At 38.7% G+C, this 13,461-nt stretch overlaps 14 pseudogenes; all 14 read left to right on the top strand.

Moving 5' to 3' along the window:
• Positions 1-43: 43 nt before the first annotated feature.
• On the top strand, positions 44-162 carry LOC127963584 (uncharacterized; annotated as a pseudogene).
• Positions 163-1,876: 1,714 nt separating this feature from the next.
• LOC127962002 (uncharacterized) lies at positions 1,877-1,995 on the top strand (annotated as a pseudogene).
• Positions 1,996-2,481: 486 nt separating this feature from the next.
• LOC127960075 (uncharacterized) lies at positions 2,482-2,600 on the top strand (annotated as a pseudogene).
• A 1,280-nt stretch (positions 2,601-3,880) lies between these two features.
• Positions 3,881-3,999, top strand: LOC127962001 (uncharacterized; annotated as a pseudogene).
• Positions 4,000-4,484: 485 nt separating this feature from the next.
• Positions 4,485-4,603, top strand: LOC127965882 (uncharacterized; annotated as a pseudogene).
• A 488-nt stretch (positions 4,604-5,091) lies between these two features.
• LOC127963223 (uncharacterized) lies at positions 5,092-5,210 on the top strand (annotated as a pseudogene).
• Positions 5,211-5,696: 486 nt separating this feature from the next.
• Positions 5,697-5,815, top strand: LOC127965877 (uncharacterized; annotated as a pseudogene).
• A 487-nt stretch (positions 5,816-6,302) lies between these two features.
• On the top strand, positions 6,303-6,421 carry LOC127965873 (uncharacterized; annotated as a pseudogene).
• A 1,416-nt stretch (positions 6,422-7,837) lies between these two features.
• On the top strand, positions 7,838-7,956 carry LOC127963145 (uncharacterized; annotated as a pseudogene).
• Positions 7,957-8,441: 485 nt separating this feature from the next.
• Positions 8,442-8,560, top strand: LOC127962964 (uncharacterized; annotated as a pseudogene).
• Positions 8,561-9,081: 521 nt separating this feature from the next.
• On the top strand, positions 9,082-9,200 carry LOC127963579 (uncharacterized; annotated as a pseudogene).
• A 1,714-nt stretch (positions 9,201-10,914) lies between these two features.
• Positions 10,915-11,033, top strand: LOC127962000 (uncharacterized; annotated as a pseudogene).
• Positions 11,034-11,519: 486 nt separating this feature from the next.
• Positions 11,520-11,638, top strand: LOC127960021 (uncharacterized; annotated as a pseudogene).
• Positions 11,639-12,919: 1,281 nt separating this feature from the next.
• LOC127961999 (uncharacterized) lies at positions 12,920-13,038 on the top strand (annotated as a pseudogene).
• Positions 13,039-13,461: the final 423 nt, after the last annotated feature.

Raw genomic sequence — 13,461 nt, 5'->3', positions numbered from 1 at the left:
GATTGACTGATCTTTAAATAGCTCTCTCTTTGCAGCAGTCTTCGCTTATGGCCATACCACCCTGGCTATGCCAGATCATGTCTGAGCTCGGAAACTAAGCAGGTTTCGGCCTGGTTAGTAATTGGATGGGAGACCCCCTGGTAATACCAGTTGCTTTAAGATTTTTGGAAATTTTTCACAAATTATATAATAATCTTGCAAGAAAAAAAGAAAGGAGTCAATGCCCCATATCTGAATCTTAGCAGGTATGGGCCTGGTTAGTAATTGGATTGGAGACACCCTGGTAATACCAGTTGCTTTAAGATTTTTGGAAATTCTTCACAAATTAAATAATATTTTGAAAAAAAAAAAAAAAGTCAATGCCCGATCTCTGAATAATAGCAGGTTTTGCCTGGTTAGTACTTGGATGGAAGACGGCCGGGAAATACCAGTTGCTGTAATATTTTTGGCAATTTTTACTAATTACATAAAAATCTTGCAAAAAAAAAAAAAAAAAAAAAAGAGTAAATGCCCAATCTTTGAATCTTAGTAGGTATGGACCTGTTTAGTGCTTGGATGGGAGACCGCCTCGGAATACCATTTGCTTTAAGATTTTTGTAAATTTTTCACAAATTATATAATAATCTTGAAAAAAAAAAGAGTCAATGCCCATTCTTTGAATCTTAGCAGTCATGGACCTGTTTAGTGTCTGGATGTGAGACCGCCTCGGAATACCAGGTGCTCTAATATTATTGGAAATTTTTTACTAATTATATAATAATCTTAAAAAAAAAAAAAAAAAAAAAAGAGTCAATGCCCGATCTCTTAATCTTAGCAGGTATTGGCCTGGTTAGTGCTTGGATGGGAGACCGCCTGGGAATACCAGGTGCTTTAAGCTTTAGGGTTTTCTTTCCTACTTATATAATGTACCGGCGATTAGATTGACTGATCTTTAAATAGCTCTCTCTTTGCAGCAGTCTTCGCTTATGGCCATACCACCCTCGCTATGCCAGATCATGTCTGAGCTCGGAAACTAAGCAGGTTTTGGCCTGGTTAGTAATTGGATGGGAGACCCCCTGGTAATACCAGTTGCTTTAAGATTTTTGGAAATTTTTCACAAATTATATAATAATCTTGCAAGAAAAAAAGAAAGGAGTCAATGCCCCATATCTGAATCTTAGCAGGTATGGGCCTGGTTAGTAATTGGATGGGAGACACCCTGGTAATACCAGTTGCTTTAAGATTTTTGGAAATTTTTCACAAATTATATAATAATTTTGAAAAAAAAAAAAAAGTCAATGCCCGATCTCTGAATAATAGCAGGTTTTGCCTGGTTAGTACTTGGATGGAAGACGGCCGGGAAATACCAGTTGCTGTAATATTTTTGGCAATTTTTACTAATTACATAAAAATCATGCAAAAAAAAAAAAAAAAGAGTAAATGCCCAATCTTTGAATCTTAGGAGGTATGGACCTGTTTAGTGCTTGGATGGGAGACCGCCTCGGAATACCATTTGCTGTAATATTTTTGGAAATTTGTACTAATTATATAATTATCTTGAAACAAAAAGAGTCAATGCCCAATCTTTGAATCTTAGCAGCTATGGACCTGTTTAGTGTTTGGATGGGAGACCGCCTCGGAAAACCAGGTGCTCTAATATTATTGGAAATTTATTACTAATTATATAATAATCTTAAAAAAAAAAAAAAAAAAAAAAAAAAAGAGTCAATGCCCGATCTCTTAATCTTAGCAGGTATTGGCCTGGTTAGTGCTTGGATGGGAGACCGCCTGGGAATACCAGGTGCTTTAAGCTTTAGGGTTTTCTTTCCTACTTATATAATGTACCGGCGATTAGATTGGCTGATCTTTAAATAGCTCTCTCTTTGCAGCAGTCTTCGCTTATGGCCATACCACCCTGGCTATGCCAGATCATGTCTGAGCTCGAAAGCTAAGCAGGTTTGGGCCTGGTTAGTAATTGGATGGGAGACCCCCTGGTAATACCAGTTGCTTTAAGATTTTTGTAAATTTTTCACAAATTATATAATAATCTTGAAAAAAAAAAGAGTCAATGCCCATTCTTTGAATCTTAGCAGTCATGGACCTGTGTAGTGTTTGGATGGGAGACCCCCTGGTAATACCAGGTGCTCTAATATTATTGGAAATTTATTACTAATTATATAATAATCTTTAAAAAAGAGCCAATGCCCGATCTCTTAATCTTAGCAGGTATTGGCCTGGTTAGTGCTTGGATGGGAGACCGCCTCGGAATACCAGGTGCTGTAAGCTTTTGGGTTTTCATTCCTACTTATATAATGTATGGGCGATTTGATTGGCTGATCTTTAAATAGTCCTCTCTTTGCAGTATCCTTCGCTTGCGACCGTAACAACCTGGCTATGCCTGATCTCGTCTGCTCTCGGAAGCTAAGCAGGTTTGGTCCTGTATAATGTACCGGCGATTAGATTGGCTGATCTTTAAATAGCTCTCTCTTTGCAGCAGTCTTCTCTTATGGCCATACCACCCTGGCTATGCCAGATCATGTCTGAGCTCGGAAGCTAAGCAGGTTTGGGCCTGGTTAGTAATTGGATGGGAGACCCCCTGGTAATACCAGTTGCTTTAAGATTTTTGTAAATTTTTCACAAATTATATAATAATCTTGAAAAAAAAAAAAGAGTCAATGCCCATTCTTTGAATCTTAGCAGTCATGGACCTGTTTAGTGTCTGGATGGGAGACCGCCTCGGAATACCAGGTGCTCTAATATTATTGGAAATTTTTTACTAATTATATAATAATCTTAAAAAAAAAAAAAAAAGAGTCAATGCCCGATCTCTTAATCTTAGCAGGTATTGGCCTGGTTAGTGCTTGGATGGGAGACCGCCTGGGAATACCAGGTGCTTTAAGCTTTAGGGTTTTCTTTCCTACTTATATAATGTACCGGCGATTAGATTGACTGATCTTTAAATAGCTCTCTCTTTGCAGCAGTCTTCGCTTATGGCCATACCACCCTCGCTATGCCAGATCATGTCTGAGCTCGGAAACTAAGCAGGTTTTGGCCTGGTTAGTAATTGGATGGGAGACCCCCTGGTAATACCAGTTGCTTTAAGATTTTTGGAAATTTTTCACAAATTATATAATAATCTTGCAAGAAAAAAAGAAAGGAGTCAATGCCCCATATCTGAATCTTAGCAGGTATGGGCCTGGTTAGTAATTGGATGGGAGACACCCTGGTAATACCAGTTGCTTTAAGATTTTTGGAAATTTTTCACAAATTATATAATAATTTTGAAAAAAAAAAAAAAGTCAATGCCCGATCTCTGAATAATAGCAGGTTTTGCCTGGTTAGTACTTGGATGGAAGACGGCCGGGAAATACCAGTTGCTGTAATATTTTTGGCAATTTTTACTAATTACATAAAAATCTTGCAAAAAAAAAAAAAAAGAGTAAATGCCCAATCTTTGAATCTTAGGAGGTATGGACCTGTTTAGTGCTTGGATGGGAGACCGCCTCGGAATACCATTTGCTGTAATATTTTTGGAAATTTGTACTAATTATATAATTATCTTGAAACAAAAAGAGTCAATGCCCAATCTTTGAATCTTAGCAGCTATGGACCTGTTTAGTGTTTGGATGGGAGACCGCCTCGGAAAACCAGGTGCTCTAATATTATTGGAAATTTATTACTAATTATATAATAATCTTTAAAAAAAAAAAAAAAAAAAAAAAAAAAAAGTCAATGCCCGATCTCTTAATCTTAGCAGGTATTGGCCTGGTTAGTGCTTGGATGGGAGACTGCCTGGGAATACCAGGTGCTTTAAGCTTTAGGGTTTTCTTTCCTACTTATATCATGTACCGGCGATTAGATTGGCTGATCTTTAAATAGCTCTCTCTTTGCAGCAGTCTTCGCTTATGGCCATACCACCCTGGCTATGCCAGATCATGTCTGAGCTCGAAAGCTAAGCAGGTTTGGGCCTGGTTAGTAATTGGATGGGAGACCCCCTGGTAATACCAGTTGCTTTAAGATTTTTGTAAATTTTTCACAAATTATATAATAATCTTGAAAAAAAAAGAGTCAATGCCCATTCTTTGAATCTTAGCAGTGATTGACCTGTGTAGTGTTTGGATGGGAGACCCCCTGGTAATACCAGGTGCTCTAATATTATTGGAAATTTATTACTAATTATATAATAATCTTAAAAAAAGAGCCAATGCCCGATCTCTTAATCTTAGCAGGTATTGGCCTGGTTAGTGCTTGGATGGGAGACCGCCTCGGAATACCAGGTGCTGTAAGCTTTTGGGTTTTCATTCCTACTTATATAATGTATGGGCGATTTGATTGGCTGATCTTTAAATAGTCCTCTCTTTGCAGTATCCTTCGCTTGCGACCGTAACAACCTGGCTATGCCTGATCTCGTCTGCTCTCGGAAGCTAAGCAGGTTTGGTCCTGTATAATGTACCGGCGATTAGATTGGCTGATCTTTAAATAGCTCTCTCTTTGCAGCAGTCTTCGCTTATGGCCATACCACCCTGGCTATGCCAGATCATGTCTGAGCTCGGAAGCTAAGCAGGTTTGGGCCTGGTTAGTAATTGGATGGGAGACCCCCTGGTAATACCAGTTGCTTTAAGATTTTTGTAAATTTTTCACAAATTATATAATAATCTTGAAAAAAAAAAGAGTCAATGCCCATTCTTTGAATCTTAGCAGTCATGGACCTGTGTAGTGTTTGGATGGGAGACCCCCTGGTAATACCAGGTGCTCTAATATTATTGGAAATTTATTACTAATTATATAATAATCTTTAAAAAAAAGAGCCAATGCCCGATCTCTTAATCTTAGCAGGTATTGGCCTGGTTAGTGCTTGGATGGGAGACCGCCTAGGAATACCAGGTGCTGTAAGCTTTTGGGTTTTCATTCCTACTTATATAATGTATGGGCGATTTGATTGGCTGATCTTTAAATAGTCCTCTCTTTGCAGTATCCTTCGCTTGCGACCGTAACAACCTGGCTATGCCTGATCTCGTCTGCTCTCGGAAGCTAAGCAGGTTTGGTCCTGTATAATGTACCGGCGATTAGATTGGCTGATCTTTAAATAGCTCTCTCTTTGCAGCAGTCTTCGCTTATGGCCATACCACCCTGGCTATGCCAGATCATGTCTGAGCTCGAAAGCTAAGCAGGTTTGGACCTGGTTAGTAATTGGATGGGAGACCCCCTGGTAATACCAGTTGCTTTAAGATTTTTGTAAATTTTTCACAAATTATATAATAATCTTGAAAAAAAAAAGAGTCAATGCCCATTCTTTGAATCTTAGCAGTCATGGACCTGTGTAGTGTTTGGATGGGAGACCCCCTGGTAATACCAGGTGCTCTAATATTATTGGAAATTTATTACTAATTATATAATAATCTTAAAAAAAGAGCCAATGCCCGATCTCTTAATCTTAGCAGGTATTGGCCTGGTTAGTGCTTGGATGGGAGACCGCCTCGGAATACCAGGTGCTGTAAGCTTTTGGGTTTTCATTCCTACTTATATAATGTATGGGCGATTTGATTGGCTGATCTTTAAATAGTCCTCTCTTTGCAGTATCCTTCGCTTGCGACCGTAACAACCTGGCTATGCCTGATCTCGTCTGCTCTCGGAAGCTAAGCAGGTTTGGTCCTGTATAATGTACCGGCGATTAGATTGGCTGATCTTTAAATAGCTCTCTCTTTGCAGCAGTCTTCGCTTATGGCCATACCACCCTGGCTATGCCAGATCATGTCTGAGCTCGGAAGCTAAGCAGGTTTGGGCCTGGTTAGTAATTGGATGGGAGACCCCCTGGTAATACCAGTTGCTTTAAGATTTTTGTAAATTTTTCACAAATTATATAATAATTTTGAAAAAAAAAAGAGTCAATGCCCATTCTTTGAATCTTAGCAGTCATGGACCTGTGTAGTGTTTGGATGGGAGACCCCCTGGTAATACCAGGTGCTCTAATATTATTGGAAATTTATTACTAATTATATAATAATCTTAAAAAAAAGAGCCAATGCCTGATCTCTTAATCTTAGCAGGTATTGGCCTGGTTAGTGCTTGGATGGGAGACCGCCTGGGAATACCAGGTGCTGTAAGCTTTTGGGTTTTCATTCCTACTTATATAATGTATGGGCGATTTGATTGGCTGATCTTTAAATAGTCCTCTCTTTGCAGTATCCTTCGCTTGCGACCGTAACAACCTGGCTATGCCTGATCTCGTCTGCTCTCGGAAGCTAAGCAGGTTTGGTCCTGTATAATGTACCGGCGATTAGATTGGCTGATCTTTAAATAGCTCTCTCTTTGCAGCAGTCTTCGCTTATGGCCATACCACCCTGGCTATGCCAGATCATGTCTGAGCTCGGAAGCTAAGCAGGTTTGGGCCTGGTTAGTAATTGGATGGGAGACCCCCTGGTAATACCAGTTGCTTTAAGATTTTTGTAAATTTTTCACAAATTATATAATAATCTTGAAAAAAAAAAAGAGTCAATGCCCATTCTTTGAATCTTAGCAGTCATGGACCTGTTTAGTGTCTGGATGGGAGACCGCCTCGGAATACCAGGTGCTCTAATATTATTGGAAATTTATTACTAATTATATAATAATCTTAAAAAAAAAAAAAAAAAAAAAAAGAGTCAATGCCCGATCTCTTAATCTTAGCAGGTATTGGCCTGGTTAGTGCTTGGATGGGAGACCGCCTCGGAATACCAGGTGCTGTAAGCTTTTGGGTTTTCATTCCTACTTATATAATGTATGGGCGATTTGATTGGCTGATCTTTAAATAGTCCTCTCTTTGCAGTATCCTTCGCTTGCGACCGTAACAACCTGGCTATGCCTGATCTCGTCTGCTCTCGGAAGCTAAGCAGGTTTGGTCCTGTATAATGTACCGGCGATTAGATTGGCTGATCTTTAAATAGCTCTCTCTCTGCAGCAGTCTTCGCTTATGGCCATTCCACCCTGGCTATGCCAGATCATGTCTGAGCTCGGAAGCTAAGCAGGTTTCGGCCTGGTTAGTAATTGGATGGGAGACCCCCTGGTAATACCAGTTGCTTTAAGATTTTTGGAAATTTTTCACAAATTATATAATAATCTTGCAAGAAAAAAAGAAAGGAGTCAATGCCCCATATCTGAATCTTAGCAGGTATGGGCCTGGTTAGTAATTGGATGGGAGACACCCTGGTAATACCAGTTGCTTTAAGATTTTTGGAAATTTTTCACAAATTATATAATAATCTTGAAAAAAAAAAAAAAAAGTCAATGCCCGATCTCTGAATAATAGCAGGTTTTGCCTGGTTAGTACTTGGATGGAAGACGGCCGGGAAATACCAGTTGCTGTAATATTTTTGGCAATTTTTACTAATTACATAATAATCTTGCAAAAAAAAAAAAAAAAAAAAAGAGTAAATGCCCAATCTTTGAATCTTAGGAGGTATGGACCTGTTTAGTGCTTGGATGGGAGACCGCCTCGGAATACCATTTGCTGTAATATTTTTGGAAATTTGTACTAATTATATAATTATCTTGAAACAAAAAGAGTCAATGCCCAATCTTTGAATCTTAGCAGCTATGGACCTGTTTAGTGTTTGGATGGGAGACCGCCTCGGAAAACCAGGTGCTCTAATATTATTGGAAATTTATTACTAATTATATAATAATCTTTAAAAAAAAAAAAAAAAAGAGTCAATGCCCGATCTCTTAATCTTAGCAGGTATTGGCCTGGTTAGTGCTTGGATGGGAGACCGCCTGGGAATACCAGGTGCTTTAAGCTTTAGGGTTTTCTTTCCTACTTACATAATGTACCGGCGATTAGATTGGCTGATCTTTAAATAGCTCTCTCTTTGCAGCAGTCTTCGCTTATGGCCATACCACCCTGGCTATGCCAGATCATGTCTGAGCTCGAAAGCTAAGCAGGTTTGGGCCTGGTTAGTAATTGGATGGGAGACCCCCTGGTAATACCAGTTGTTTTAAGATTTTTGTAAATTTTTCACAAATTATATAATAATCTTGAAAAAAAAAGAGTCAATGCCCATTCTTTGAATCTTAGCAGTCATGGACCTGTGTAGTGTTTGGATGGGAGACCCCCTGGTAATACCAGGTGCTCTAATATTATTGGAAATTTATTACTAATTATATAATAATCTTAAAAAAAGAGCCAATGCCCGATCTCTTAATCTTAGCAGGTATTGGCCTGGTTAGTGCTTGGATGGGAGACCGCCTCGGAATACCAGGTGCTGTAAGCTTTTGGGTTTTCATTCCTACTTATATAATGTATGGGCGATTTGATTGGCTGATCTTTAAATAGTCCTCTCTTTGCAGTATCCTTCGCTTGCGACCGTAACAACCTGGCTATGCCTGATCTCGTCTGCTCTCGGAAGCTGAGCAGGTTTGGTCCTGTATAATGTACCGGCGATTAGATTGGCTGATCTTTAAATAGCTCTCTCTTTGCAGCAGTCTTCGCTTATGGCCATACCACCCTGGCTATGCCAGATCATGTCTGAGCTCGTAAGCTAAGCAGGTTTGGGCCTGGTTAGTAATTGGATGGGAGACCCCCTGGTAATACCAGTTGCTTTAAGATTTTTGTAAATTTTTCACAAATTATATAATAATCTTGAAAAAAAAAAAGCCAAAAATAGCCAGATCATGTCTGAGCTCGGAAGCTAAGCAGGTTTGGGCCTGGTTAGTAATTGGATGGGAGACCCCCTGGTAATACCAGTTGCTTTAAGATTTTTGTAAATTTTTCACAAATTATATAATAATCTTGAAAAAAAAAAGGGTCAATGCCCATTCTTTGAATCTTAGCAGTCATGGACCTGTGTAGTGTTTGGATGGGAGACCCCCTGGTAATACCAGGTGCTCTAATATTATTGGAAATTTATTACTAATTATATAATAATCTTAAAAAAAAAAAAAAAAAAAAAAAAGAGTCAATGCCCGATCTCTTAATCTTAGCAGGTATTGGCCTGGTTAGTGCTTGGATGGGAGACCGCCTGGGAATACCAGGTGCTTTAAGCTTTAGGGTTTTCTTTCCTACTTATATAATGTACCGGCGATTAGATTGACTGATCTTTAAATAGCTCTCTCTTTGCAGCAGTCTTCGCTTATGGCCATACCACCCTGGCTATGCCAGATCATGTCTGAGCTCGGAAACTAAGCAGGTTTCGGCCTGGTTAGTAATTGGATGGGAGACCCCCTGGTAATACCAGTTGCTTTAAGATTTTTGGAAATTTTTCACAAATTATATAATAATCTTGCAAGAAAAAAAGAAAGGAGTCAATGCCCCATATCTGAATCTTAGCAGGTATGGGCCTGGTTAGTAATTGGATTGGAGACACCCTGGTAATACCAGTTGCTTTAAGATTTTTGGAAATTCTTCACAAATTAAATAATATTTTGAAAAAAAAAAAAAAAGTCAATGCCCGATCTCTGAATAATAGCAGGTTTTGCCTGGTTAGTACTTGGATGGAAGACGGCCGGGAAATACCAGTTGCTGTAATATTTTTGGCAATTTTTACTAATTACATAAAAATCTTGCAAAAAAAAAAAAAAAAAAAAAAGAGTAAATGCCCAATCTTTGAATCTTAGTAGGTATGGACCTGTTTAGTGCTTGGATGGGAGACCGCCTCGGAATACCATTTGCTTTAAGATTTTTGTAAATTTTTCACAAATTATATAATAATCTTGAAAAAAAAAAGAGTCAATGCCCATTCTTTGAATCTTAGCAGTCATGGACCTGTTTAGTGTCTGGATGTGAGACCGCCTCGGAATACCAGGTGCTCTAATATTATTGGAAATTTTTTACTAATTATATAATAATCTTAAAAAAAAAAAAAAAAAAAAAAGAGTCAATGCCCGATCTCTTAATCTTAGCAGGTATTGGCCTGGTTAGTGCTTGGATGGGAGACCGCCTGGGAATACCAGGTGCTTTAAGCTTTAGGGTTTTCTTTCCTACTTATATAATGTACCGGCGATTAGATTGACTGATCTTTAAATAGCTCTCTCTTTGCAGCAGTCTTCGCTTATGGCCATACCACCCTCGCTATGCCAGATCATGTCTGAGCTCGGAAACTAAGCAGGTTTTGGCCTGGTTAGTAATTGGATGGGAGACCCCCTGGTAATACCAGTTGCTTTAAGATTTTTGGAAATTTTTCACAAATTATATAATAATCTTGCAAGAAAAAAAGAAAGGAGTCAATGCCCCATATCTGAATCTTAGCAGGTATGGGCCTGGTTAGTAATTGGATGGGAGACACCCTGGTAATACCAGTTGCTTTAAGATTTTTGGAAATTTTTCACAAATTATATAATAATTTTGAAAAAAAAAAAAAAGTCAATGCCCGATCTCTGAATAATAGCAGGTTTTGCCTGGTTAGTACTTGGATGGAAGACGGCCGGGAAATACCAGTTGCTGTAATATTTTTGGCAATTTTTACTAATTACATAAAAATCATGCAAAAAAAAAAAAAAAAGAGTAAATGCCCAATCTTTGAATCTTAGGAGGTATGGACCTGTTTAGTGCTTGGATGGGAGACCGCCTCGGAATACCATTTGCTGTAATATTTTTGGAAATTTGTACTAATTATATAATTATCTTGAAACAAAAAGAGTCAATGCCCAATCTTTGAATCTTAGCAGCTATGGACCTGTTTAGTGTTTGGATGGGAGACCGCCTCGGAAAACCAGGTGCTCTAATATTATTGGAAATTTATTACTAATTATATAATAATCTTAAAAAAAAAAAAAAAAAAAAAAAAAAAGAGTCAATGCCCGATCTCTTAATCTTAGCAGGTATTGGCCTGGTTAGTGCTTGGATGGGAGACCGCCTGGGAATACCAGGTGCTTTAAGCTTTAGGGTTTTCTTTCCTACTTATATAATGTACCGGCGATTAGATTGGCTGATCTTTAAATAGCTCTCTCTTTGCAGCAGTCTTCGCTTATGGCCATACCACCCTGGCTATGCCAGATCATGTCTGAGCTCGAAAGCTAAGCAGGTTTGGGCCTGGTTAGTAATTGGATGGGAGACCCCCTGGTAATACCAGTTGCTTTAAGATTTTTGTAAATTTTTCACAAATTATATAATAATCTTGAAAAAAAAAAGAGTCAATGCCCATTCTTTGAATCTTAGCAGTCATGGACCTGTGTAGTGTTTGGATGGGAGACCCCCTGGTAATACCAGGTGCTCTAATATTATTGGAAATTTATTACTAATTATATAATAATCTTTAAAAAAGAGCCAATGCCCGATCTCTTAATCTTAGCAGGTATTGGCCTGGTTAGTGCTTGGATGGGAGACCGCCTCGGAATACCAGGTGCTGTAAGCTTTTGGGTTTTCATTCCTACTTATATAATGTATGGGCGATTTGATTGGCTGATCTTTAAATAGTCCTCTCTTTGCAGTATCCTTCGCTTGCGACCGTAACAACCTGGCTATGCCTGATCTCGTCTGCTCTCGGAAGCTAAGCAGGTTTGGTCCTGTATAATGTACCGGCGATTAGATTGGCTGATCTTTAAATAGCTCTCTCTTTGCAGCAGTCTTCTCTTATGGCCATACCACCCTGGCTATGCCAGATCATGTCTGAGCTCGGAAGCTAAGCAGGTTTGGGCCTGGTTAGTAATTGGATGGGAGACCCCCTGGTAATACCAGTTGCTTTAAGATTTTTGTAAATTTTTCACAAATTATATAATAATCTTGAAAAAAAAAAAAGAGTCAATGCCCATTCTTTGAATCTTAGCAGTCATGGACCTGTTTAGTGTCTGGATGGGAGACCGCCTCGGAATACCAGGTGCTCTAATATTATTGGAAATTTTTTACTAATTATATAATAATCTTAAAAAAAAAAAAAAAAGAGTCAATGCCCGATCTCTTAATCTTAGCAGGTATTGGCCTGGTTAGTGCTTGGATGGGAGACCGCCTGGGAATACCAGGTGCTTTAAGCTTTAGGGTTTTCTTTCCTACTTATATAATGTACCGGCGATTAGATTGACTGATCTTTAAATAGCTCTCTCTTTGCAGCAGTCTTCGCTTATGGCCATACCACCCTCGCTATGCCAGATCATGTCTGAGCTCGGAAACTAAGCAGGTTTTGGCCTGGTTAGTAATTGGATGGGAGACCCCCTGGTAATACCAGTTGCTTTAAGATTTTTGGAAATTTTTCACAAATTATATAATAATCTTGCAAGAAAAAAAGAAAGGAGTCAATGCCCCATATCTGAATCTTAGCAGGTATGGGCCTGGTTAGTAATTGGATGGGAGACACCCTGGTAATACCAGTTGCTTTAAGATTTTTGGAAATTTTTCACAAATTATATAATAATTTTGAAAAAAAAAAAAAAGTCAATGCCCGATCTCTGAATAATAGCAGGTTTTGCCTGGTTAGTACTTGGATGGAAGACGGCCGGGAAATACCAGTTGCTGTAATATTTTTGGCAATTTTTACTAATTACATAAAAATCTTGCAAAAAAAAAAAAAAAGAGTAAATGCCCAATCTTTGAATCTTAGGAGGTATGGACCTGTTTAGTGCTTGGATGGGAGACCGCCTCGGAATACCATTTGCTGTAATATTTTTGGAAATTTGTACTAATTATATAATTATCTTGAAACAAAAAGAGTCAATGCCCAATCTTTGAATCTTAGCAGCTATGGACCTGTTTAGTGTTTGGATGGGAGACCGCCTCGGAAAACCAGGTGCTCTAATATTATTGGAAATTTATTACTAATTATATAATAATCTTTAAAAAAAAAAAAAAAAAAAAAAAAAAAAAAGTCAATGCCCGATCTCTTAATCTTAGCAGGTATTGGCCTGGTTAGTGCTTGGATGGGAGACTGCCTGGGAATACCAGGTGCTTTAAGCTTTAGGGTTTTCTTTCCTACTTATATCATGTACCGGCGATTAGATTGGCTGATCTTTAAATAGCTCTCTCTTTGCAGCAGTCTTCGCTTATGGCCATACCACCCTGGCTATGCCAGATCATGTCTGAGCTCGAAAGCTAAGCAGGTTTGGGCCTGGTTAGTAATTGGATGGGAGACCCCCTGGTAATACCAGTTGCTTTAAGATTTTTGTAAATTTTTCACAAATTATATAATAATCTTGAAAAAAAAAGAGTCAATGCCCATTCTTTGAATCTTAGCAGTGATTGACCTGTGTAGTGTTTGGATGGGAGACCCCCTGGTAATACCAGGTGCTCTAATATTATTGGAAATTTATTACTAATTATATAATAATCTTAAAAAAAGAGCCAATGCCCGATCTCTTAATCTTAGCAGGTATTGGCCTGGTTAGTGCTTGGATGGGAGACCGCCTCGGAATACCAGGTGCTGTAAGCTTTTGGGTTTTCATTCCTACTTATATAATGTATGGGCGATTTGATTGGCTGATCTTTAAATAGTCCTCTCTTTGCAGTATCCTTCGCTTGCGACCGTAACAACCTGGCTATGCCTGATCTCGTCTGCTCTCGGAAGCTAAGCAGGTTTGGTCCTG

Source organism: Carassius gibelio, chromosome A3 (assembly GCF_023724105.1).
Source record: "Carassius gibelio isolate Cgi1373 ecotype wild population from Czech Republic chromosome A3, carGib1.2-hapl.c, whole genome shotgun sequence".
NCBI classification, from domain to species: Eukaryota; Metazoa; Chordata; class Actinopteri; order Cypriniformes; family Cyprinidae; genus Carassius; species Carassius gibelio.
The sequence above is the reverse complement of the archived record's forward strand: the minus strand, read 5'-3'. Positions and strand labels throughout refer to the sequence as shown.